Source organism: Diplotaxodon limnothrissa, linkage group LG3 (assembly GCF_057381915.1).
Source record: "Diplotaxodon limnothrissa isolate DT_005_m linkage group LG3, D_limnothrissa_male_GT1.1, whole genome shotgun sequence".
Lineage (NCBI taxonomy): Eukaryota > Metazoa > Chordata > Actinopteri > Cichliformes > Cichlidae > Diplotaxodon > Diplotaxodon limnothrissa.
Window position 1 is genome coordinate 71,428,116 of NC_140598.1, and position 23,638 is coordinate 71,451,753.

Genomic DNA, 23,638 nt, shown 5'->3' on the forward strand with positions numbered 1-23,638 from the left:
GCCACAGGCTCTGGTGTGGTGTAACTGGCCTCAGCCAGCAGCCACAGGCCCTGGTGTGGTGTAAGTGGCCTCAGCCAGAGCCACAGGCCCTGATGTGGTGTAAGTGGCCCCAGCCGGTCACTCAGGCCCTGGTGTGGTGTAGGTGGCATCAGCTAGCAGCACAAGACATTGGAAAACAGCCAAAAGCAGTGTCGTTAATGTGCCCTCATTAATGGGCAGCTGCTTTTGGTCTTTTAATACACCCCTTCTCTGGATCAAAAGCGGTTCAATGACATGAAAATGAAAGGCTTACAGCACCAGGTACTCCCAGGTAGTCTCCCATCCAAGTACTAACCAAGCCCAGCCCTGCTTAGCTTCCGAGATCAGACAAGGTCGGGCGTGCTCAGGGTGGTATGGCCGTAAGCTGCTGGCCCCAGCACAATGTCTCAATTTATGGATTCAAGTGATTAGGTGGCAAGTACCTGAAGTTACGAAGACAATCCTATAACCATACCTGCATGTTTGCATAATACCCTAACCCAAAGGCTCAGTTTGGCATTTATCCAACAGCACAGGCCCTGGATTGTTGAAGATGGCCTCTGGAACCAGCACAGGACCTGGTGTGTTTTACATGGCCACAGCAAGCAGCACAGGGCCTGGTATGGTGAAGATGGCCTCAGCAAGCAGCCACAGGCCCTGGTTTGGTGTAAGTGGCCTCAGCCAGCAGCCACAGGCCCTGGTGTGTTGTAAGTGGCCTCAGCCAGCAGCCACAGGCCCTGGTGTGGTCTAAGTGGCCTCAGCCAGTGCCACAGGCCCTGGTGTGGTGTAAGTGGCCTGAGCAAGAGCCACAGGCCCTGGTGTGGTGTAAGTGGCCTCAGCCAGCAGCCACAGGCCCTGGTGTGGTGTAAGTGGCCTGAGCAAGTGCCACAGGCCCTGGTGTGGTGTAAGTGACCTAAGCCAGAGCCACAGGCCCTGGTGTGGTGTAAGTGGCCTCAATAGCAAATAAGGCCCTGGTGTGGTGTAAGTGGCCTGAGCAAGAGCCACAGGGCCTGGTTTGGTGAAGATGGCCTCGGCCAGAAGCGCAGGGCCTGGTGTGATGTGAGTGGCCTGAGCAAGAGCCACAGGCCCTGGTGTGGTGTAAGTGGCCTCAGCCAGCAGCCACAGGCCCTGGTGTGGTGTAAGTCGCCTCAGCCAGAAGCCACAGGCACTGGTGTGGTGTAAGTGGCCTCAGGAACCAGCACAGGGCCTGGTGTGTTGTACATGGCCACAGCTAGCAGCAGAGGGCCAGGTTTGGTGAAGATGGCCTCGGCCAGAAGCGCAGGGCCTGGTGTGATGTGAGTGGCCTGAGCAAGAGCCACAGACCCTGGTGTGGTGTAATTGGCCTCAATAGCAACTAAGGCCCTGGTGTGGTGTAACTGGCCTCAGCCAGCAGCCACAGGCCCTGGTGTGGTGTAAGTGGCCTCAGCCAGAGCCACAGGCCCTGATGTGGTGTAAGTGGCCCCAGCCGGTCACTCAGGCCCTGGATTGTTGAAGATGGCCTCAGGAACCAGCACAGGGCCTGGTGTGTTGTACATGGCCACAGCAAGCAGCACAGGGCCTGGTTTGGTGAAGATGGCCTCGGCCAGAAGCGCAGGGCCTGGTGTGATGTGAGTGGCCTGAGCAAGAGCCACAGGCCCTGGTGTGGTGTAAGTGGCCTCAGCCAGCAGCCACAGGCCCTGGTGTGGTGTAAGTCGCCTCAGCCAGAAGCCACAGGCACTGGTGTGGTGTAAGTGGCCTCAGGAACCAGCACAGGGCCTGGTGTGTTGTACATGGCCACAGCTAGCAGCAGAGGGCCAGGTTTGGTGAAGATGGCCTCGGCCAGAAGCGCAGGGCCTGGTGTGGTGTAAGTCGCCTCAGCCAGAAGCCACAGGCACTGGTGTGGTGTAAGTGGCCTCAGCCAGCAGCAAAAGGGCCCTGGTGTGGTGTAAGTCGCCTCAGCCAGCAGCCACAGGCCCTGGTGGGGTGTAGGTGGCCTCAGCCAGCAGCCACAGGCCCTGGTGTGGTGTAAGTGGCCTCAGCCAGCAGCCACAGGCCCTGGTGTGGTGTAAGTCGCCTCAGCCAGTGCCACAGGCCCTGGTGTGGTGTAAGTGGCCTGAGCAAGAGCCACAGACCCTGGTGTGGTGTAATTGGCCTCAATAGCAACTAAGGCCCTGGTGTGGTGTAAGTGGCTTCAGCCAGCAGCCACAAGCTCTGGTGTGGTGTAACTGGCCTCAGCCAGCAGCCACAGGCCCTGGTGTGGTGTAAGTGGCCTGAGCAAGAGCCACAGACCCTGGTGTGGTGTAATTGGCCTCAATAGCAACTAAGGCCCTGGTGTGGTGTAGGTGGCCTCAGCCAGCAGCCACAGGCCCTGGTGTGGTGTATGTGGCCCCAGCCGGTCACTCAGGCCCTGGTGTGGTGTAAGTGGCCTCAGCCAGCAGCCACAGGCCCTGGTGTGGTGTAAGTCGCCTCAGCCAGTGCCACAGGCCCTGGTGTGGTGTAAGTGGCCTGAGCAAGAGCCACAGGCCCTGGTGTGGTGTAAGTGGCCTGAGCAAGAGCCACAGGCCCTGGTGTGGTGTAAGTGGCCTGAGCAAGAGCCACAGGCCCTGGTGTGGTGTAAGTGGCCTGAGCAAGAGCCACAGGCCCTGGTGTGGTGTAAGTGGTCTCAGCCAGCAGCCACAGGCCCTGGTGTGGTGTAAGTGGCCTCAGCCAGCAGCCACAGGCCCTGGTGTGGTGTAAGTGGCCTCAGCCAGCAGCCACAGGCCCTGGTGTGGTGTAAGTGGCCTCAGCCAGTGCCACAGGCCCTGGTGTGGTGTAAGTGGCCTGAGCAAGAGCCACAGACCCTGGTGTGGTGTAATTGGCCTCAATAGCAACTAATGCCCTGGTGTGGTGTAGGTGGCCTCAGCCAGCAGCCACAGGCCCTGGTGTGGTGTAAGTGGCCTCAGCCAGCAGCCACAGGCCCTGGTGTGGTGTAAGTGGCCTCAGCCAGAGCCACAGGCCCTGATGTGGTGTAAGTGGCCCCAGCCGGTCACTCAGGCCCTTGTGTGGTGTAGGTTGCATCAGCTAGCAGCACAAGACATTGGAAAAGAGCCAAAAGCAATGTCGTTAATGTGCCCTCATTAATGGGCAGATGCTTTTGGTCTTTTAATACACCCCTTCTCTGGATCAAAAGCGGTTCAATGACATGAAAATGAAAGGCTTACAGCACCAGGTATTCCCAGGCAGTCTCCCATCCAAGTACTAACCAAGCCCAGCCCTGCTTAGCTTCCGAGATCAGACGAGGTCGGGCGTGCTCAGGGTGGTATGGCCGTAAGCTGCTGGCCCCAGCACAATGTCTCAATTTATGGATTCAAGTGATTAGGTGGCAAGTACCTGAAGTTACGAAGACAATCCTATAACCATACCTGCATGTTTGCATAATACCCTAACCCAAAGGCTCAGTTTGGCATTTATCCAACAGCACAGGCCCTGGATTGTTGAAGATGGCCTCAAGAACCAGCACAGGACCTGGTGTGTTTTACATGGCCACAGCAAGCAGCACAGGGCCTGGTTTGGTGAAGATGGCCTCAGCAAGCAGCCACAGGCCCTGGTTTGGTGTAAGTGGCCTCAGCCAGCAGCCACAGGCCCTGGTGTGTTGTAAGTGGCCTCAGCCAGCAGCCACAGGCCCTGGTGTGGTCTAAGTGGCCTCAGCCAGTGCCACAGGCCCTGGTGTGGTGTAAGTGGCCTGAGCAAGAGCCACAGGCCCTGGTGTGGTGTAAGTGGCCTCAGCCAGCAGCCACAGGCCCTGGTGTGGTGTAAGTGGCCTGAGCAAGTGCCACAGGCCCTGGTGTGGTGTAAGTGACCTAAGCCAGAGCCACAGGCCCTGGTGTGGTGTAAGTGGCCTCAATAGCAAATAAGGCCCTGGTGTGGTGTAAGTGGCCTGAGCAAGAGCCACAGGGCCTGGTTTGGTGAAGATGGCCTCGGCCAGAAGCGCAGGGCCTGGTGTGATGTGAGTGGCCTGAGCAAGAGCCACAGGCCCTGGTGTGGTGTAAGTGGCCTCAGCCAGCAGCCACAGGCCCTGGTGTGGTGTAAGTCGCCTCAGCCAGAAGCCACAGGCACTGGTGTGGTGTAAGTGGCCTCAGGAACCAGCACAGGGCCTGGTGTGTTGTACATGGCCACAGCTAGCAGCAGAGGGCCAGGTTTGGTGAAGATGGCCTCGGCCAGAAGCGCAGGGCCTGGTGTGGTGTAAGTGGCCTGAGCAAGAGCCACAGGCCCTGGTGTGGTGTAAGTGGCCTGAGCAAGTGCCACAGGCCCTGGTGTGGTGTAAGTGGCCTAAGCCAGAGCCACAGGCCCTGGTGTGGTGTAAGTGGCCTCAATAGCAAATAAGGCCCTGGTGTGGTGTAAGTGGCCTGAGCAAGAGCCACAGGGCCTGGTTTGGTGAAGATGGCCTCAGCCAGAAGCGCAGGGCCTGGTGTGATGTGAGTGGCCTGAGCAAGAGCCACAGGCCCTGGTGTGGTGTAAGTGGCCTCAGCCAGCAGCCACAGGCCCTGGTGTGGTGTAAGTCGCCTCAGCCAGAAGCCACAGGCACTGGTGTGGTGTAAGTGGCCTCAGCCAGCAGCAAAAGGGCCCTGGTGTGGTGTAAGTCGCCTCAGCCAGCAGCCACAGGCCCTGGTGTGGTGTAGGTGGCCTCAGCCAGCAGCCACAGGCCCTGGTGTGGTGTAAGTGGCCTCAATAGCAACTAAGGCCCTGGTGTGGTGTAAGTGGCTTCAGCCAGCAGCCACAGGCTCTGGTGTGGTGTAACTGGCCTCAGCCAGCAGCCACAGGCCCTGGTGTGGTCTAAGTGGCCTCAGCCAGTGCCACAGGTCCTGGTGTGGTGTAAGTGGCCTGAGCAAGAGCCACAGACCCTGGTGTGGTGTAATTGGCCTCAATAGCAACTAAGGCCCTGGTGTGGTGTAGGTGGCCTCAGCCAGCAGCCACAGGCCCTGGTGTGGTGTAAGTGGCCTCAGCCAGCAGCCACAGGCCCTGATGTGGTGTAAGTGGCCCCAGCCGGTCACTCAGGCCCTGGTGTGGTGTAGGTGGCATCAGCTAGCAGCACAAGACATTGGAAAACAGCCAAAATGTCGTTAATGTGCCCTCATTAATGGGGAGCTGCTTTTGGTCTTTTAATACACCCCTTCTCTGGATCAAAAGCGGTTCAATGACATGAAAATGAAAGGCTTACAGCACCAGGTATTCCCAGGCAGTCTCCCATCCAAGTACTAACCAAGTCCAGCCCTGCTTAGCTTCCGAGATCAGACGAGGTCGGGCGTGCTCAGGGTGGTATGGCCGTAAGCTGCTGGCCCCAGCACAATGTCTCAATTTATGGATTCAAGTGATTAGGTGGCAAGTACCTGAAGTTACGAAGACAATCCTATAACCATACCTGCATGTTTGCATAATACCCTAACCCAAAGGCTCAGTTTGGCATTTATCCAACAGCACAGGCCCTGGATTGTTGAAGATGGCCTCAAGAACCAGCACAGGACCTGGTGTGTTTTACATGGCCACAGCAAGCAGCACAGGGCCTGGTTTGGTGAAGATGGCCTCAGCAAGCAGCCACAGGCCCTGGTTTGATGTAAGTGGCCTCAGCCAGCAGCCACAGGCCCTGGTGTGTTGTAAGTGGCCTCAGCCAGCAGCCACAGGCCCTGGTGTGGTCTAAGTGGCCTCAGCCAGTGCCACAGGCCCTGGTGTGGTGTAAGTGGCCTGAGCAAGAGCCACAGACCCTGGTGTGGTGTAATTGGCCTCAATAGCAACTAAGGCCCTGGTGTGGTGTAGGTGGCCTCAGCCAGCAGCCACAGGCCCTGGTGTGGTGTAAGTGGCCTCAGCCAGAGCCACAGGCCCTGATGTGGTGTAAGTGGCCCCAGCCGGTCACTCAGGCCCTGGTGTGGTGTAGGTGGCATCAGCTAGCAGCACAAGACATTGGAAAAGAGCCAAAAGCAGTGTCGTTAATGTGCCCTCATTAATGGGCAGCTGCTTTTGGTCTTTTAATACACCCCTTCTCTGGATCAAAAGCGGTTCAATGACATGAAAGGCTTACAGGACAAGGTATTCCCAGGCAGTCTCCCATCCAAGTACTAACCAAGCCCAGCCCTGCTTAGCTTCCGAGATCAGACGAGGTCGGGCGTGCTCAGGGTGGTATGGCCGTAAGCTGCTGGCCCCAGCACAATGTCTCAATTTATGGATTCAAGTGATTAGGTGGCAAGTACCTGAAGTTACGAAGACAATCCTATAACCATACCTGCATGTTTGCATAATACCCTAACCCAAAGGCTCAGTTTGGCATTTATCCAACAGCACAGGCCCTGGATTGTTGAAGATGGCCTCAGGAACCAGCACAGGGCCTGGTGTGTTGTACATGGCCACAGCAAGCAGCACAGGGCCTGGTTTGGTGAAGATGGCCTCGGCCAGAAGCACAGGGCCTGGTGTGATGTGAGTGGCCTGAGCAAGAGCCACAGGCCCTGGTGTGGTGTAAGTGGCCTCAGCCAGCAGCCACAGGCCCTGGTGTGGTGTAGGTGGCCTCAGCCAGCAGCCACAGGCCCTGGTGTGGTGTAAGTGGCCTGAGCAAGAGCCACAGGCCCTGGTTTGGTGTAAGTGGCCTCAGCCAGCAGCCACAGGCGCTGGTGTGTTGTAAGTGGCCTCAGCCAGCAGCCACAGGCCCTGGTGTGGTGTAAGTGGCCTGAGCAAGAGCCACAGGCCCTGGTTTGGTGTAAGTGGCCTCAGCCAGCAGCCACAGGCCCTGGTGTGTTGTAAGTGGCCTCAGCCAGCAGCCACAGGCCCTGGTGTGGTCTAAGTGGCCTCAGCCAGTGCCACAGGCCCTGGTGTGGTGTAAGTGGCCTGAGCAAGAGCCACAGGCCCTGGTGTGGTGTAAGTGGCCTGAGCAAGTGCCACAGGCCCTGGTGTGGTGTAAGTGGCCTAAGCCAGAGCCACAGGCCCTGGTGTGGTGTAAGTGGCCTCAATAGCAAATAAGGCCCTGGTGTGGTGTAAGTGGCCTGAGCAAGAGCCACAGGGCCTGGTTTGGTGAAGATGGCCTCAGCCAGAAGCGCAGGGCCTGGTGTGATGTGAGTGGCCTGAGCAAGAGCCACAGGCCCTGGTGTGGTGTAAGTGGCCTCAGCCAGCAGCCACAGGCCCTGGTGTGGTGTAAGTCGCCTCAGCCAGAAGCCACAGGCACTGGTGTGGTGTAAGTGGCCTCAGCCAGCAGCAAAAGGGCCCTGGTGTGGTGTAAGTCGCCTCAGCCAGCAGCCACAGGCCCTGGTGTGGTGTAGGTGGCCTCAGCCAGCAGCCACAGGCCCTGGTGTGGTGTAAGTGGCCTCAATAGCAACTAAGGCCCTGGTGTGGTGTAAGTGGCTTCAGCCAGCAGCCACAGGCTCTGGTGTGGTGTAACTGGCCTCAGCCAGCAGCCACAGGCCCTGGTGTGGTCTAAGTGGCCTCAGCCAGTGCCACAGGTCCTGGTGTGGTGTAAGTGGCCTGAGCAAGAGCCACAGACCCTGGTGTGGTGTAATTGGCCTCAATAGCAACTAAGGCCCTGGTGTGGTGTAGGTGGCCTCAGCCAGCAGCCACAGGCCCTGGTGTGGTGTAAGTGGCCTCAGCCAGCAGCCACAGGCCCTGATGTGGTGTAAGTGGCCCCAGCCGGTCACTCAGGCCCTGGTGTGGTGTAGGTGGCATCAGCTAGCAGCACAAGACATTGGAAAACAGCCAAAATGTCGTTAATGTGCCCTCATTAATGGGGAGCTGCTTTTGGTCTTTTAATACACCCCTTCTCTGGATCAAAAGCGGTTCAATGACATGAAAATGAAAGGCTTACAGCACCAGGTATTCCCAGGCAGTCTCCCATCCAAGTACTAACCAAGTCCAGCCCTGCTTAGCTTCCGAGATCAGACGAGGTCGGGCGTGCTCAGGGTGGTATGGCCGTAAGCTGCTGGCCCCAGCACAATGTCTCAATTTATGGATTCAAGTGATTAGGTGGCAAGTACCTGAAGTTACGAAGACAATCCTATAACCATACCTGCATGTTTGCATAATACCCTAACCCAAAGGCTCAGTTTGGCATTTATCCAACAGCACAGGCCCTGGATTGTTGAAGATGGCCTCAAGAACCAGCACAGGACCTGGTGTGTTTTACATGGCCACAGCAAGCAGCACAGGGCCTGGTTTGGTGAAGATGGCCTCAGCAAGCAGCCACAGGCCCTGGTTTGATGTAAGTGGCCTCAGCCAGCAGCCACAGGCCCTGGTGTGTTGTAAGTGGCCTCAGCCAGCAGCCACAGGCCCTGGTGTGGTCTAAGTGGCCTCAGCCAGTGCCACAGGCCCTGGTGTGGTGTAAGTGGCCTGAGCAAGAGCCACAGACCCTGGTGTGGTGTAATTGGCCTCAATAGCAACTAAGGCCCTGGTGTGGTGTAGGTGGCCTCAGCCAGCAGCCACAGGCCCTGGTGTGGTGTAAGTGGCCTCAGCCAGAGCCACAGGCCCTGATGTGGTGTAAGTGGCCCCAGCCGGTCACTCAGGCCCTGGTGTGGTGTAGGTGGCATCAGCTAGCAGCACAAGACATTGGAAAAGAGCCAAAAGCAGTGTCGTTAATGTGCCCTCATTAATGGGCAGCTGCTTTTGGTCTTTTAATACACCCCTTCTCTGGATCAAAAGCGGTTCAATGACATGAAAGGCTTACAGGACAAGGTATTCCCAGGCAGTCTCCCATCCAAGTACTAACCAAGCCCAGCCCTGCTTAGCTTCCGAGATCAGACGAGGTCGGGCGTGCTCAGGGTGGTATGGCCGTAAGCTGCTGGCCCCAGCACAATGTCTCAATTTATGGATTCAAGTGATTAGGTGGCAAGTACCTGAAGTTACGAAGACAATCCTATAACCATACCTGCATGTTTGCATAATACCCTAACCCAAAGGCTCAGTTTGGCATTTATCCAACAGCACAGGCCCTGGATTGTTGAAGATGGCCTCAGGAACCAGCACAGGGCCTGGTGTGTTGTACATGGCCACAGCAAGCAGCACAGGGCCTGGTTTGGTGAAGATGGCCTCGGCCAGAAGCACAGGGCCTGGTGTGATGTGAGTGGCCTGAGCAAGAGCCACAGGCCCTGGTGTGGTGTAAGTGGCCTCAGCCAGCAGCCACAGGCCCTGGTGTGGTGTAGGTGGCCTCAGCCAGCAGCCACAGGCCCTGGTGTGGTGTAAGTGGCCTGAGCAAGAGCCACAGGCCCTGGTTTGGTGTAAGTGGCCTCAGCCAGCAGCCACAGGCGCTGGTGTGTTGTAAGTGGCCTCAGCCAGCAGCCACAGGCCCTGGTGTGGTGTAAGTGGCCTGAGCAAGAGCCACAGGCCCTGGTTTGGTGTAAGTGGCCTCAGCCAGCAGCCACAGGCCCTGGTGTGTTGTAAGTGGCCTCAGCCAGCAGCCACAGGCCCTGGTGTGGTCTAAGTGGCCTCAGCCAGTGCCACAGGCCCTGGTGTGGTGTAAGTGGCCTGAGCAAGAGCCACAGGCCCTGGTGTGGTGTAAGTGGCCTGAGCAAGTGCCACAGGCCCTGGTGTGGTGTAAGTGGCCTAAGCCAGAGCCACAGGCCCTGGTGTGGTGTAAGTGGCCTCAATAGCAAATAAGGCCCTGGTGTGGTGTAAGTGGCCTGAGCAAGAGCCACAGGGCCTGGTTTGGTGAAGATGGCCTCAGCCAGAAGCGCAGGGCCTGGTGTGATGTGAGTGGCCTGAGCAAGAGCCACAGGCCCTGGTGTGGTGTAAGTGGCCTCAGCCAGCAGCCACAGGCCCTGGTGTGGTGTAAGTCGCCTCAGCCAGAAGCCACAGGCACTGGTGTGGTGTAAGTGGCCTCAGCCAGCAGCAAAAGGGCCCTGGTGTGGTGTAAGTCGCCTCAGCCAGCAGCCACAGGCCCTGGTGTGGTGTAGGTGGCCTCAGCCAGCAGCCACAGGCCCTGGTGTGGTGTAAGTGGCCTCAATAGCAACTAAGGCCCTGGTGTGGTGTAAGTGGCTTCAGCCAGCAGCCACAGGCTCTGGTGTGGTGTAACTGGCCTCAGCCAGCAGCCACAGGCCCTGGTGTGGTGTAAGTGGCCTCAGCCAGAGCCACAGGCCCTGATGTGGTGTAAGTGGCCCCAGCTGGTCACTCAGGCCCTGGTGTGGTGTAGGTGGCATCAGCTAGCAGCACAAGACATTGGAAAAGAGCCAAAAGCAGTGTTGTTAATGTGCCCTCATTAATGGGCAGATGCTTTTGGTCTTTTAATACACCCCTTCTCTGGATCAAAAGCGGTTCAATGACATGAAAAGGAAAGGCTTACAGCACCAGGTATTCCCAGGCAGTCTCCCATCCAAGTACTAACCAAGCCCAGCCCTGCTTAGCTTCCGAGATCAGACGAGGTCGGGCGTGCTCAGGGTGGTATGGCCGTAAGCTGCTGGCCCCAGCACAATGTCTCAATTTATGGATTCAAGTGATTAGGTGGCAAGTACCTGAAGTTACGAAGACAATCCTATAACCATACCTGCATGTTTGCATAATACCCTAACCCAAAGACTCAGTTTGGCATTTATCCAACAGCACAGGCCCTGGATTGTTGAAGATGGCCTCAGGAACCAGCACAGGGCCTGGTGTGTTGTACATGGCCACAGCAAGCAGCACAGGGCCTGGTTTGGTGAAGATGGCCTCGGCCAGAAGCGCAGGGCCTGGTGTGATGTGAGTGGCCTGAGCAAGAGCCACAGGCCCTGGTGTGGTGTAAGTGGCCTCAGCCAGCAGCCACAGGCCCTGGTGTGGTGTAAGTCGCCTCAGCCAGAAGCCACAGGCACTGGTGTGGTGTAAGTGGCCTCAGCCAGCAGCAAAAGGGCCCTGGTGTGGTGTAAGTCTCCTCAGTCAGCAGCCACAGGCCCTGGTGTGGTGTAGGTGGCCTCAGCCAGCAGCCACAGGCCCTGGTGTGGTGTAAGTGGCCTCAGCCAGCAGCCACAGGCCCTGGTGTGGTGTAAGTGGCCTCAGCCAGCAGCCACAGGCCCTGGTGTGGTGTAAGTGGCCTCAGCCAGTGCCACAGGCCCTGGTGTGGTGTAAGTGGCCTGAGCAAGAGCCACAGACCCTGGTGTGGTGTAATTGGCCTCAATAGCAACTAATTCCCTGGTGTGGTGTAGGTGGCCTCAGCCAGTGCCACAGGCCCTGGTGTGGTGTAATTGGCCTCAATAGCAACTAAGGCCCTGGTGTGGTGTAGGTGGCCTCAGCCAGCAGCCACAGGCCCTGGTGTGGTGTAAGTGGCTTCAGCCAGCAGCCACAGGCTCTGGTGTGGTGTAACTGGCCTCAGCCAGCAGCCACAGGCCCTGGTGTGGTGTAAGTGGCCTCAGCCAGAGCCACAGGCCCTGATGTGGTGTAAGTGGCCCCAGCCGGTCACTCAGGCCCTGGTGTGGTGTAGGTGGCATCAGCTAGCAGCCACAGGCCCTGGTGGGGTGTAGGTGGCCTCAGCCAGCAGCCACAGGCCCTGGTGTGGTGTAAGTGGCCTCAGCCAGCAGCCACAGGCCCTGATGTGGTGTAAGTGGCCCCAGCCGGTCACTTAGGCCCTGGTGTGGTGTAGGTGGCATCAGCTAGCAGCACAAGACATTGGAAAAGAGCCAAAAGCAGTGTCGTTAATGTGCCCTCATTAATGGGCAGCTGCTTTTGGTCTTTTAATACACCCCTTCTCTGGATCAAAAGCGGTTCAATGACATGAAAGGCTTACAGGACAAGGTATTCCCAGGCAGTCTCCCATCCAAGTACTAACCAAGCCCAGCCCTGCTTAGCTTACTAGATCAGACGAGGTCGGGGGTGCTCAGGGTGGTATGGCCGTAAGCTGCTGGCCCCAGCACAATGTCTCAATTTATGGATTCAAGTGATTAGGTGGCAAGTACCTGAAGTTACGAAGACAATCCTATAACCATACCTGCATGTTTGCATAATACCCTAACCCAAAGGCTCAGTTTGGCATTTATCCAACAGCACAGGCCCTGGATTGTTGAAGATGGCCTCAAGAACCAGCACAGGACCTGGTGTGTTTTACATGGCCACAGCAAGCAGCACAGGGCCTGGTATGGTGAAGATGGCCTCAGCAAGCAGCCACAGGCCCTGGTGTGGTGGAAGTGGCCTCAGCCAGCAGCCACAGGCCCTGGTGTGTTGTAAGTGGCCTCAGCCAGCAGCCACAGGCCCTGGTGTGGTCTAAGTGGCCTCAGCCAGTGCCACAGGCCCTGGTGTGGTGTAAGTGGCCTGAGCAAGAGCCACAGGCCCTGGTGTGGTGTAAGTGGCCTCAGCCAGCAGCCACAGGCCCTGGTGTGGTGTAAGTGGCCTGAGCAAGTGCCACAGGCCCTGGTGTGGTGTAAGTGACCTAAGCCAGAGCCACAGGCCCTGGTGTGGTGTAAGTGGCCTCAATAGCAAATAAGGCCCTGGTGTGGTGTAAGTGGCCTGAGCAAGAGCCACAGGGCCTGGTTTGGTGAAGATGGCCTCGGCCAGAAGCGCAGGGCCTGGTGTGATGTGAGTGGCCTGAGCAAGAGCCACAGGCCCTGGTGTGGTGTAAGTGGCCTCAGCCAGCAGCCACAGGCCCTGGTGTGGTGTAAGTCGCCTCAGCCAGAAGCCACAGGCACTGGTGTGGTGTAAGTGGCCTCAGGAACCAGCACAGGGCCTGGTGTGTTGTACATGGCCACAGCTAGCAGCAGAGGGCCAGGTTTGGTGAAGATGGCCTCGGCCAGAAGCGCAGGGCCTGGTGTGGTGTAAGTCGCCTCAGCCAGAAGCCACAGGCACTGGTGTGGTGTAAGTGGCCTCAGCCAGCAGCAAAAGGGCCCTGGTGTGGTGTAAGTCGCCTCAGCCAGCAGCCACAGGCCCTGGTGGGGTGTAGGTGGCCTCAGCCAGCAGCCACAGGCCCTGGTGTGGTGTAAGTGGCCTCAGCCAGCAGCCACAGGCCCTGGTGTGGTGTAAGTCGCCTCAGCCAGTGCCACAGGCCCTGGTGTGGTGTAAGTGGCCTGAGCAAGAGCCACAGACCCTGGTGTGGTGTAATTGGCCTCAATAGCAACTAAGGCCCTGGTGTGGTGTAAGTGGCTTCAGCCAGCAGCCACAAGCTCTGGTGTGGTGTAACTGGCCTCAGCCAGCAGCCACAGGCCCTGGTGTGGTGTAAGTGGCCTGAGCAAGAGCCACAGACCCTGGTGTGGTGTAATTGGCCTCAATAGCAACTAAGGCCCTGGTGTGGTGTAGGTGGCCTCAGCCAGCAGCCACAGGCCCTGGTTTGGTGTAAGTGGCCTCAGCCAGCAGCCACAGGCCCTGGTGTGTTGTAAGTGGCCTCAGCCAGCAGCCACAGGCCCTGGTGTGGTGTAAGTGGCCTGAGCAAGAGCCACAGGCCCTGGTTTGGTGTAAGTGGCCTCAGCCAGCAGCCACAGGCCCTGGTGTGTTGTAAGTGGCCTCAGCCAGCAGCCACAGGCCCTGGTGTGGTCTAAGTGGCCTCAGCCAGTGCCACAGGCCCTGGTGTGGTGTAAGTGGCCTGAGCAAGAGCCACAGGCCCTGGTGTGGTGTAAGTGGCCTAAGCCAGAGCCACAGGCCCTGGTGTGGTGTAAGTGGCCTCAATAGCAAATAAGGCCCTGGTGTGGTGTAAGTGGCCTGAGCAAGAGCCACAGGGCCTGGTTTGGTGAAGATGGCCTCAGCCAGAAGCGCAGGGCCTGGTGTGATGTGAGTGGCCTGAGCAAGAGCCACAGGCCCTGGTGTGGTGTAAGTGGCCTCAGCCAGCAGCCACAGGCCCTGGTGTGGTGTAAGTGGCCTGAGCAAGAGCCACAGGCCCTGGTGTGGTGTAAGTGGCCTGAGCAAGTGCCACAGGCCCTGGTGTGGTGTAAGTGGCCTGAGCAAGAGCCACAGGGCCTGGTTTGGTGAAGATGGCCTCAGCCAGAAGCGCAGGGCCTGGTGTGATGTGAGTGGCCTGAGCAAGAGCCACAGGCCCTGGTGTGGTGTAAGTCACCTCAGCCAGAAGCCACAGGCACTGGTGTGGTGTAAGTGGCCTCAGCCAGCAGCAAAAGGGCCCTGGTGTGGTGTAAGTCGCCTCAGCCAGCAGCCACAGGCCCTGGTGTGGTGTAGGTGGCCTCAGCCAGCAGCCACAGGCCCTGGTGTGGTGTAAGTGGCCTCAATAGCAACTAAGGCCCTGGTGTGGTGTAAGTGGCTTCAGCCAGCAGCCACAGGCTCTGGTGTGGTGTAACTGGCCTCAGCCAGCAGCCACAGGCCCTGGTGTGGTGTAAGTGGCCTCAGCCAGCAGCCACAGGCCCTGATGTGGTGTAAGTGGCCCCAGCCGGTCACTCAGGCCCTGGTGTGGTGTAGGTGGCATCAGCTAGCAGCACAAGACATTGGAAAAGAGCCAAAAGCAGTGTTGTTAATGTGCCCTCATTAATGGGCAGATGCTTTTGGTCTTTTAATACACCCCTTCTCTGGATCAAAAGCGGTTCAATGACATGAAAAGGAAAGGCTTACAGCACCAGGTGTTCCCAGGCAGTCTCCCATCCAAGTACTAACCAAGCCCAGCCCTGCTTAGCTTCCGAGATCAGACGAGGTCAGGCGTGCTCAGGGTGGTATGGCCGTAAGCTGCTGGCCCCAGCACAATGTCTCAATTTATGGATTCAAGTGATTAGGTGGCAAGTACCTGAAGTTACGAAGACAATCCTATAACCATACCTGCATGTTTGCATAATACCCTAACCCAAAGGCTCAGTTTGGCATTTATCCAACAGCACAGGCCCTGGATTGTTGAAGATGGCCTCAGGAACCAGCACAGGGCCTGGTGTGTTGTACATGGCCACAGCAAGCAGCACAGGGCCTGGTTTGGTGAAGATGGCCTCGGCCAGAAGCGCAGGGCCTGGTGTGATGTGAGTGGCCTGAGCAAGAGCCACAGGCCCTGGTGTGGTGTAAGTGGCCTGAGCAAGAGCCACAGGCCCTGGTGTGGTGTAAGTGGCCTGAGCAAGAGCCACAGGCCCTGGTGTGTTGTAAGTGGCCTCAGCCAGCAGCCACAGGCCCTGGTGTGGTGTAGGTGGCCTCAGCCAGCAGCCACAGGCCCTTGTGTGGTGTAAGTGGCCTCAGCCAGCAGCCACAGGCCCTGGTGTGGTGTAAGTGGCCTCAGCCAGTGCCACAGGCCCTGGTGTGGTGTAAGTGGCCTGAGCAAGAGCCACAGACCCTGGTGTGGTGTAATTGGCCTCAATAGCAACTAAGGCCCTGGTGTGGTGTAGGTGGCCTCAGCCAGCAGCCACAGGCCCTGGTGTGGTGTAAGTGGCCTCAGCCAGCAGCCACAGGCCCTGATGTGGTGTAAGTGGCCCCAGCCGGTCACTCAGGCCCTGGTGTGGTGTAAGTGGCATCAGCTAGCAGCACAAGACATTGGAAAACAGCCAAAATGTCGTTAATGTGCCCTCATTAATGGGGAGCTGCTTTTGGTCTTTTAATACACCCCTTCTCTGGATCAAAAGCGGTTCAATGACATGAAAATGAAAGGCTTACAGCACCAGGTATTCCCAGGCAGTCTCCCATCCAAGTACTAACCAAGCCCAGCCCTGCTTAGCTTCCGAGATCAGACGAGGTCGGGCGTGCTCAGGGTGGTATGGCCGTAAGCTGCTGGCCCCAGCACAATGTCTCAATTTATGGATTCAAGTGATTAGGTGGCAAGTACCTGAAGTTACGAAGACAATCCTATAACCATACCTGCATGTTTGCATAATACCCTAACCCAAAGGCTCAGTTTGGCATTTATCCAACAGCACAGGCCCTGGATTGTTGAAGATGGCCTCAAGAACCAGCACAGGACCTGGTGTGTTTTACATGGCCACAGCAAGCAGCACAGGGCCTGGTTTGGTGAAGATGGCCTCAGCAAGCAGCCACAGGCCCTGGTTTGGTGTAAGTGGCCTCAGCCAGCAGCCACAGGCCCTGGTGTGTTGTAAGTGGCCTCAGCCAGCAGCCACAGGCCCTGGTGTGGTCTAAGTGGCCTCAGCCAGTGCCACAGGCCCTGGTGTGGTGTAAGTGGCCTGAGCAAGAGCCACAGGCCCTGGTGTGGTGTAAGTGGCCTCAGCCAGCAGCCACAGGCCCTGGTGTGGTGTAAGTGGCCTGAGCAAGTGCCACAGGCCCTGGTGTGGTGTAAGTGACCTAAGCCAGAGCCACAGGCCCTGGTGTGGTGTAAGTGGCCTCAATAGCAAATAAGGCCCTGGTGTGGTGTAAGTGGCCTGAGCAAGAGCCACAGGGCCTGGTTTGGTGAAGATGGCCTCGGCCAGAAGCGCAGGGCCTGGTGTGATGTGAGTGGCCTGAGCAAGAGCCACAGGCCCTGGTGTGGTGTAAGTGGCCTCAGCCAGCAGCCACAGGCCCTGGTGTGGTGTAAGTCGCCTCAGCCAGAAGCCACAGGCACTGGTGTGGTGTAAGTGGCCTCAGGAACCAGCACAGGGCCTGGTGTGTTGTACATGGCCACAGCTAGCAGCAGAGGGCCAGGTTTGGTGAAGATGGCCTCGGCCAGAAGCGCAGGGCCTGGTGTGATGTGAGTGGCCTGAGCAAGAGCCACAGGCCCTGGTGTGGTGTAAGTGGCCTCAATAGCAACTAAGGCCCTGGTGTGGTGTAACTGGCCTCAGCCAGCAGCCACAGGCCCTGGTGTGGTGTAAGTGGCCTCAGCCAGAGCCACAGGCCCTGGTGTGGTGTAGGTGGCATCAGCTAGCAGCACAAGACATTGGAAAAGAGCCAAAAGCAGTGTCGTTAATGTGCCCTCATTAATGGGCAGCTGCTTTTGGTCTTTTAATACACCCCTTCTCTGGATCAAAAGCGGTTCAATGACATGAAAATGAAAGACTTACAGCACCAGGTATTCCCAGGCAGTCTCCCATCCAAGTACTAACCAAGCCCAGCCCTGCTTAGCTTCCGAGATCAGACGAGGTCGGGCGTGCTCAGGGTGGTATGGCCGTAAGCTGCTGGCCCCAGCACAATGTCTCAATTTATGGATTCAAGTGATGAGGTGGCAAGTACCTGAAGTTACGAAGACAATCCTATAACCATACCTGCATGTTTGCATAATACCCTAACCCAAAGGCTCAGTTTGGCATTTATCCAACAGCACAGGCCCTGGATTGTTGAAGATGGCCTCAGGAACCAGCACAGGGCCTGGTGTGTTGTACATGGCCACAGCAAGCAGCACAGGGCCTGGTTTGGTGAAGATGGCCTCGGCCAGAAGCACAGGGCCTGGTGTGATATGAGTGGCCTGAGCAAGAGCCACAGGCCCTGGTGTGTTGTAAGTGGCCTCAGCCAGCAGCCACAGGCCCTGGTGTGGTGTAGGTGGCCTCAGCCAGCAGCCACAGGCCCTTGTGTGGTGTAAGTGGCCTCAGCCAGCAGCCACAGGCCCTGGTGTGGTGTAAGTGGCCTCAGCCAGTGCCACAGGCCCTGGTGTGGTGTAAGTGGCCTGAGCAAGAGCCACAGACCCTGGTGTGGTGTAATTGGCCTCAGCCAGCAGCCACAGGCCCTGGTGTGGTGTAAGTGGCCTCAGCCAGAGCCACAGGCCCTGATGTGGTGTAAGTGGCCCCAGCCGGTCACTCAGGCCCTGGTGTGGTGTAAGTGGCCTCAGCCAGAGCCACAGGCCCTGATGTGGTGTAAGTGGCCCCAGCCGGTCACTCAGGCCCTTGTGTGGTGTAAGTGGCCTCAGCCAGCAGCCACAGGCCCTGGTGTGGTGTAAGTGGCCTCAGCCAGCAGCCACAGGCCCTGGTGTGGTGTAAGTGGCCTCAGCCAGAGCCACAGGCCCTGATGTGGTGTAAGTGGCCCCAGCGGGTCACTCAGGCCCTTGTGTGGTGTAAGTGGCCTCAGCCAGCAGCCACAGGCCCTGGTGTGGTGTAAGTCGCCTCAGCCAGAAGCCACAGGCACTGGTGTGGTGTAAGTGGCCTCAGCCAGCAGCAAAAGGGCCCTGGTGTGGTGTAAGTCGCCTCAGTCAGCAGCCACAGGCCCTGGTGTGGTGTAGGTGGCCTCAGCCAGCAGCCACAGGCCCTGGTGTGGTGTAAGTGGTCTCAGCCAGCAGCCACAGGCCCTGGTGTGGTGTAGGTGGTCTCAGCCAGCAGCCACAGGCCCTTGTGTGGTGTAAGTGGCCTCAGCCAGTGCCACAGGCCCTGGTGTGGTGTAAGTGGCCTGAGCAAGAGCCACAGACCCTGGTGTGGTGTAATTGGCCTCAATAGCAAATAAGGCCCTGGTGTGGTGTAAGTGGCCTGAGCAAGAGCCACAGGGCCTGGTTTGGTGAAGATGGCCTCGGCCAGAAGCGCAGGGCCTGGTGTGATGTGAGTGGCCTGAGCAAGAGCCACAGGCCCTGGTGTGGTGTAAGTGGCCTCAGCCAGCAGCCACAGGCCCTGGTGTGGTGTAGGTGGCCTCAGCCAGCAGCCACAGGCCCTTGTGTGGTGTAAGTGGCCTCAGCCAGCAGCCACAGGCCCTGGTGTGGTGTAGGTGGCCTCAGCCAGCAGCCACAGGCCCTGGTGTGGTGTAAGTGGCCTCAGCCAGTGCCACAGGCCCTGGTGTGGTGTAAGTGGCCTGAGCAAGAGCCACAGACCCTGGTGTGGTGTAATTGGCCTCAATAGCAACTAAGGCCCTGGTGTGGTGTAGGTGGCCTCAGCCAGCAGCCACAGGCCCTGGTGTGGTGTAAGTGGCCTCAGCCAGAGCCACAGGCCCTGATGTGGTGTAAGTGGCCCCAGCCGGTCACTCAGGCCCTGGTGTGGTGTAGGTGGCATCAGCTAGCAGCACAAGACATTGGAAAAGAGCCAAAAGCAGTGTTGTTAATGTGCCCTCATTAATGGGCAGATGCTTTTGGTCTTTTAATACACCCCTTCTCTGGATCAAAAGCGGTTCAATGACATGAAAAGGAAAGGCTTACAGCACCAGGTATTCCCAGGCAGTCTCCCATCCAAGTATTAACCAAGCCCAGCCCTGCTTAGCTTCCGAGATCAGACGAGGTCGGGCGTGCTCAGGGTGGTATGGCCGTAAGCTGCTGGCCCCAGCACAATGTCTCAATTTATGGATTCAAGTGATTAGGTGGCAAGTACCTGAAGTTACGAAGACAATCCTATAACCATACCTGCATGTTTGCATAATACCCTAACCCAAAGGCTCAGTTTGGCATTTATCCAACAGCACAGGCCCTGGATTGTTGAAGATGGCCTCAGGAACCAGCACAGGGCCTGGTGTGTTGTACATGGCCACAGCAAGCAGCACAGGGCCTGGTTTGGTGAAGATGGCCTCGGCCAGAAGCGCAGGGCCTGGTGTGATGTGAGTGGCCTGAGCAAGAGCCACAGGCCCTGGTGTGGTGTAAGTGGCCTGAGCAAGAGCCACAGGCCCTGGTGTGGTGTAAGTGGCCTGAGCAAGAGCCACAGGCCCTGGTGTGTTGTAAGTGGCCTCAGCCAGCAGCCACAGGCCCTGGTGTGGTGTAGGTGGCCTCAGCCAGCAGCCACAGGCCCTTGTGTGGTGTAAGTGGCCTCAGCCAGCAGCCACAGGCCCTGGTGTGGTGTAAGTGGCCTCAGCCAGTGCCACAGGCCCTGGTGTGGTGTAAGTGGCCTGAGCAAGAGCCACAGACCCTGGTGTGGTGTAATTGGCCTCAATAGCAACTAAGGCCCTGGTGTGGTGTAGGTGGCCTCAGCCAGCAGCCACAGGCCCTGGTGTGGTGTAAGTGGCCTCAGCCAGCAGCCACAGGCCCTGATGTGGTGTAAGTGGCCCCAGCCGGTCACTCAGGCCCTGGTGTGGTGTAGGTGGCATCAGCTAGCAGCACAAGACATTGGAAAACAGCCAAAATGTCGTTAATGTGCCCTCATTAATGGGGAGCTGCTTTTGGTCTTTTAATACACCCCTTCTCTGGATCAAAAGCGGTTCAATGACATGAAAATCAAAGGCTTACAGCACCAGGTATTCCCAGGCAGTCTCCCATCCAAGTACTAACCAAGCCCAGCCCTGCTTAGCTTCCGAGATCAGACGAGGTCGGGCGTGCTCAGGGTGGTATGGCCGTAAGCTGCTGGCCCCAGCACAATGTCTCAATTTATGGATTCAAGTGATTAGGTGGCAAGTACCTGAAGTTACGAAGACAATCCTATAACCATACCTGCATGTTTGCATAATACCCTAACCCAAAGGCTCAGTTTGGCATTTATCCAACAGCACAGGCCCTGGATTGTTGAAGATGGCCTCAAGAACCAGCACAGGACCTGGTGTGTTTTACATGGCCACAGCAAGCAGCACAGGGCCTGGTTTGGTGAAGATGGCCTGAGCAAGTGCCACAGGCCCTGGTGTGGTGTAAGTGACCTAAGCCAGAGCCACAGGCCCTGGTGTGGTGTAAGTGGCCTCAATAGCAAATAAGGCCCTGGTGTGGTGTAAGTGGCCTGAGCAAGAGCCACAGGGCCTGGTTTGGTGAAGATGGCCTCGGCCAGAAGCACAGGGCCTGGTGTGATATGAGTGGCCTGAGCAAGAGCCACAGGCCCTGGTGTGTTGTAAGTGGCCTCAGCCAGCAGCCACAGGCCCTGGTGTGGTGTAGGTGGCCTCAGCCAGCAGCCACAGGCCCTTGTGTGGTGTAAGTGGCCTCAGCCAGCAGCCACAGGCCCTGGTGTGGTGTAAGTGGCCTCAGCCAGTGCCACAGGCCCTGGTGTGGTGTAAGTGGCCTGAGCAAGAGCCACAGACCCTGGTGTGGTGTAATTGGCCTCAGCCAGCAGCCACAGGCCCTGGTGTGGTGTAAGTGGCCTCAGCCAGAGCCACAGGCCCTGATGTGGTGTAAGTGGCCCCAGCCGGTCACTCAGGCCCTGGTGTGGTGTAAGTGGCCTCAGCCAGAGCCACAGGCCCTGATGTGGTGTAAGTGGCCCCAGCCGGTCACTCAGGCCCTTGTGTGGTGTAAGTGGCCTCAGCCAGCAGCCACAGGCCCTGGTGTGGTGTAAGTGGCCTCAGCCAGCAGCCACAGGCCCTGGTGTGGTGTAAGTGGCCTCAGCCAGAGCCACAGGCCCTGATGTGGTGTAAGTGGCCCCAGCGGGTCACTCAGGCCCTTGTGTGGTGTAAGTGGCCTCAGCCAGCAGCCACAGGCCCTGGTGTGGTGTAAGTCGCCTCAGCCAGAAGCCACAGGCACTGGTGTGGTGTAAGTGGCCTCAGCCAGCAGCAAAAGGGCCCTGGTGTGGTGTAAGTCGCCTCAGTCAGCAGCCACAGGCCCTGGTGTGGTGTAGGTGGCCTCAGCCAGCAGCCACAGGCCCTGGTGTGGTGTAAGTGGTCTCAGCCAGCAGCCACAGGCCCTGGTGTGGTGTAGGTGGTCTCAGCCAGCAGCCACAGGCCCTTGTGTGGTGTAAGTGGCCTCAGCCAGTGCCACAGGCCCTGGTGTGGTGTAAGTGGCCTGAGCAAGAGCCACAGACCCTGGTGTGGTGTAATTGGCCTCAATAGCAAATAAGGCCCTGGTGTGGTGTAAGTGGCCTGAGCAAGAGCCACAGGGCCTGGTTTGGTGAAGATGGCCTCGGCCAGAAGCGCAGGGCCTGGTGTGATGTGAGTGGCCTGAGCAAGAGCCACAGGCCCTGGTGTGGTGTAAGTGGCCTCAGCCAGCAGCCACAGGCCCTGGTGTGGTGTAGGTGGCCTCAGCCAGCAGCCACAGGCCCTGGTGTGGTGTAAGTGGCCTCAGCCAGTGCCACAGGCCCTGGTGTGGTGTAAGTGGCCTGAGCAAGAGCCACAGACCCTGGTGTGGTGTAATTGGCCTCAATAGCAACTAAGGCCCTGGTGTGGTGTAGGTGGCCTCAGCCAGCAGCCACAGGCCCTGGTGTGGTGTAAGTGGCCTCAGCCAGAGCCACAGGCCCTGATGTGGTGTAAGTGGCCCCAGCCGGTCACTCAGGCCCTGGTGTGGTGTAGGTGGCATCAGCTAGCAGCACAAGACATTGGAAAAGAGCCAAAAGCAGTGTCGTTAATGTGCCCTCATTAATGGGCAGCTGCTTTTGGTCTTTTAATACACCCCTTCTCTGGATCAAAAGCGGTTCAATGACATGAAAATGAAAGGCTTACAGCACCAGGTATTCCCAGGCAGTCTCCCATCCAAGTACTAACCAAGCCCAGCCCTGCTTAGCTTCCGAGATCAGACGAGGTCGGGCGTGCTCAGGGTGGTATGGCCGTAAGCTGCTGGCCCCAGCACAATGTCTCAATTTATGGATTCAAGTGATTAGGTGGCAAGTACCTGAAGTTACGAAGACAATCCTATAACCATACCTGCATGTTTGCATAATACCCTAACCCAAAGGCTCAGTTTGGCATTTATCCAACAGCACAGGCCCTGGATTGTTGAAGATGGCCTCAGGAACCAGCACAGGGCCTGGTGTGTTGTACATGGCCACAGCAAGCAGCACAGGGCCTGGTTTGGTGAAGATGGCCTCGGCCAGAAGCACAGGGCCTGGTGTGATGTGAGTGGCCTGAGCAAGAGCCACAGGCCCTGGTGTGGTGTAAGTGGCCTCAGCCAGCAGCCACAGGCCCTGGTGTGGTGTAGGTGGCCTCAGCCAGCAGCCACAGGCCCTGGTGTGGTGTAAGTGGCCTGAGCAAGAGCCACAGGCCCTGGTTTGGTGTAAGTGGCCTCAGCCAGCAGCCACAGGCGCTGGTGTGTTGTAAGTGGCCTCAGCCAGCAGCCACAGGCCCTGGTGTGGTGTAAGTGGCCTGAGCAAGAGCCACAGGCCCTGGTTTGGTGTAAGTGGCCTCAGCCAGCAGCCACAGGCCCTGGTGTGTTGTAAGTGGCCTCAGCCAGCAGCCACAGGCCCTGGTGTGGTCTAAGTGGCCTCAGCCAGTGCCACAGGCCCTGGTGTGGTGTAAGTGGCCTGAGCAAGAGCCACAGGCCCTGGTGTGGTGTAAGTGGCCTGAGCAAGTGCCACAGGCCCTGGTGTGGTGTAAGTGGCCTAAGCCAGAGCCACAGGCCCTGGTGTGGTGTAAGTGGCCTCAATAGCAAATAAGGCCCTGGTGTGGTGTAAGTGGCCTGAGCAAGAGCCACAGGGCCTGGTTTGGTGAAGATGGCCTCAGCCAGAAGCGCAGGGCCTGGTGTGATGTGAGTGGCCTGAGCAAGAGCCACAGGCCCTGGTGTGGTGTAAGTGGCCTCAGCCAGCAGCCACAGGCCCTGGTGTGGTGTAAGTCGCCTCAGCCAGAAGCCACAGGCACTGGTGTGGTGTAAGTGGCCTCAGCCAGCAGCAAAAGGGCCCTGGTGTGGTGTAAGTCGCCTCAGCCAGCAGCCACAGGCCCTGGTGTGGTGTAGGTGGCCTCAGCCAGCAGCCACAGGCCCTGGTGTGGTGTAAGTGGCCTCAATAGCAACTAAGGCCCTGGTGTGGTGTAAGTGGCTTCAGCCAGCAGCCACAGGCTCTGGTGTGGTGTAACTGGCCTCAGCCAGCAGCCACAGGCCCTGGTGTGGTCTAAGTGGCCTCAGCCAGTGCCACAGGTCCTGGTGTGGTGTAAGTGGCCTGAGCAAGAGCCACAGACCCTGGTGTGGTGTAATTGGCCTCAATAGCAACTAAGGCCCTGGTGTGGTGTAGGTGGCCTCAGCCAGCAGCCACAGGCCCTGGTGTGGTGTAAGTGGCCTCAGCCAGCAGCCACAGGCCCTGATGTGGTGTAAGTGGCCCCAGCCGGTCACTCAGGCCCTGGTGTGGTGTAGGTGGCATCAGCTAGCAGCACAAGACATTGGAAAACAGCCAAAATGTCGTTAATG

General features: G+C 58.1%; 1 protein-coding gene, 9 non-coding genes and 5 pseudogenes across 12 annotated transcripts in view; all 15 read right to left on the bottom strand.

Annotated features, from left to right (window-relative positions):
* LOC146637699 (BPTF-associated chromatin complex component 1-like) overlaps window positions 1-23,638 on the bottom strand; it is a 495,253-nt gene that overhangs the window by 428,136 nt on the left and 43,479 nt on the right. The gene's annotated exons all lie outside the window — the stretch shown is intronic.
* On the bottom strand, window positions 286-404 carry LOC146637935 (5S ribosomal RNA; annotated as a pseudogene).
* Window positions 3,191-3,309, bottom strand: LOC146637936 (5S ribosomal RNA). The gene has a single exon (XR_014906130.1). It is a non-coding gene; the product is annotated as a 5S ribosomal RNA (ribosomal RNA).
* Window positions 5,188-5,306, bottom strand: LOC146637937 (5S ribosomal RNA). The gene has a single exon (XR_014905586.1). It is a non-coding gene; the product is annotated as a 5S ribosomal RNA (ribosomal RNA).
* LOC146637938 (5S ribosomal RNA) lies at window positions 6,043-6,161 on the bottom strand (annotated as a pseudogene).
* On the bottom strand, window positions 7,807-7,925 carry LOC146637939 (5S ribosomal RNA). Its single transcript, XR_014905587.1, has one exon. It is a non-coding gene; the product is annotated as a 5S ribosomal RNA (ribosomal RNA).
* LOC146637940 (5S ribosomal RNA) lies at window positions 8,662-8,780 on the bottom strand (annotated as a pseudogene).
* Window positions 10,273-10,391, bottom strand: LOC146637941 (5S ribosomal RNA). The gene has a single exon (XR_014906131.1). It is a non-coding gene; the product is annotated as a 5S ribosomal RNA (ribosomal RNA).
* LOC146637942 (5S ribosomal RNA) lies at window positions 11,683-11,801 on the bottom strand (annotated as a pseudogene).
* On the bottom strand, window positions 14,436-14,554 carry LOC146637943 (5S ribosomal RNA). The gene has a single exon (XR_014905597.1). It is a non-coding gene; the product is annotated as a 5S ribosomal RNA (ribosomal RNA).
* Window positions 15,450-15,568, bottom strand: LOC146637944 (5S ribosomal RNA). Its single transcript, XR_014905490.1, has one exon. It is a non-coding gene; the product is annotated as a 5S ribosomal RNA (ribosomal RNA).
* Window positions 16,781-16,899, bottom strand: LOC146637945 (5S ribosomal RNA). The gene has a single exon (XR_014905558.1). It is a non-coding gene; the product is annotated as a 5S ribosomal RNA (ribosomal RNA).
* Window positions 18,826-18,944, bottom strand: LOC146637946 (5S ribosomal RNA; annotated as a pseudogene).
* LOC146637947 (5S ribosomal RNA) lies at window positions 19,840-19,958 on the bottom strand. Its single transcript, XR_014905491.1, has one exon. It is a non-coding gene; the product is annotated as a 5S ribosomal RNA (ribosomal RNA).
* Window positions 21,960-22,078, bottom strand: LOC146637948 (5S ribosomal RNA). The gene has a single exon (XR_014905492.1). It is a non-coding gene; the product is annotated as a 5S ribosomal RNA (ribosomal RNA).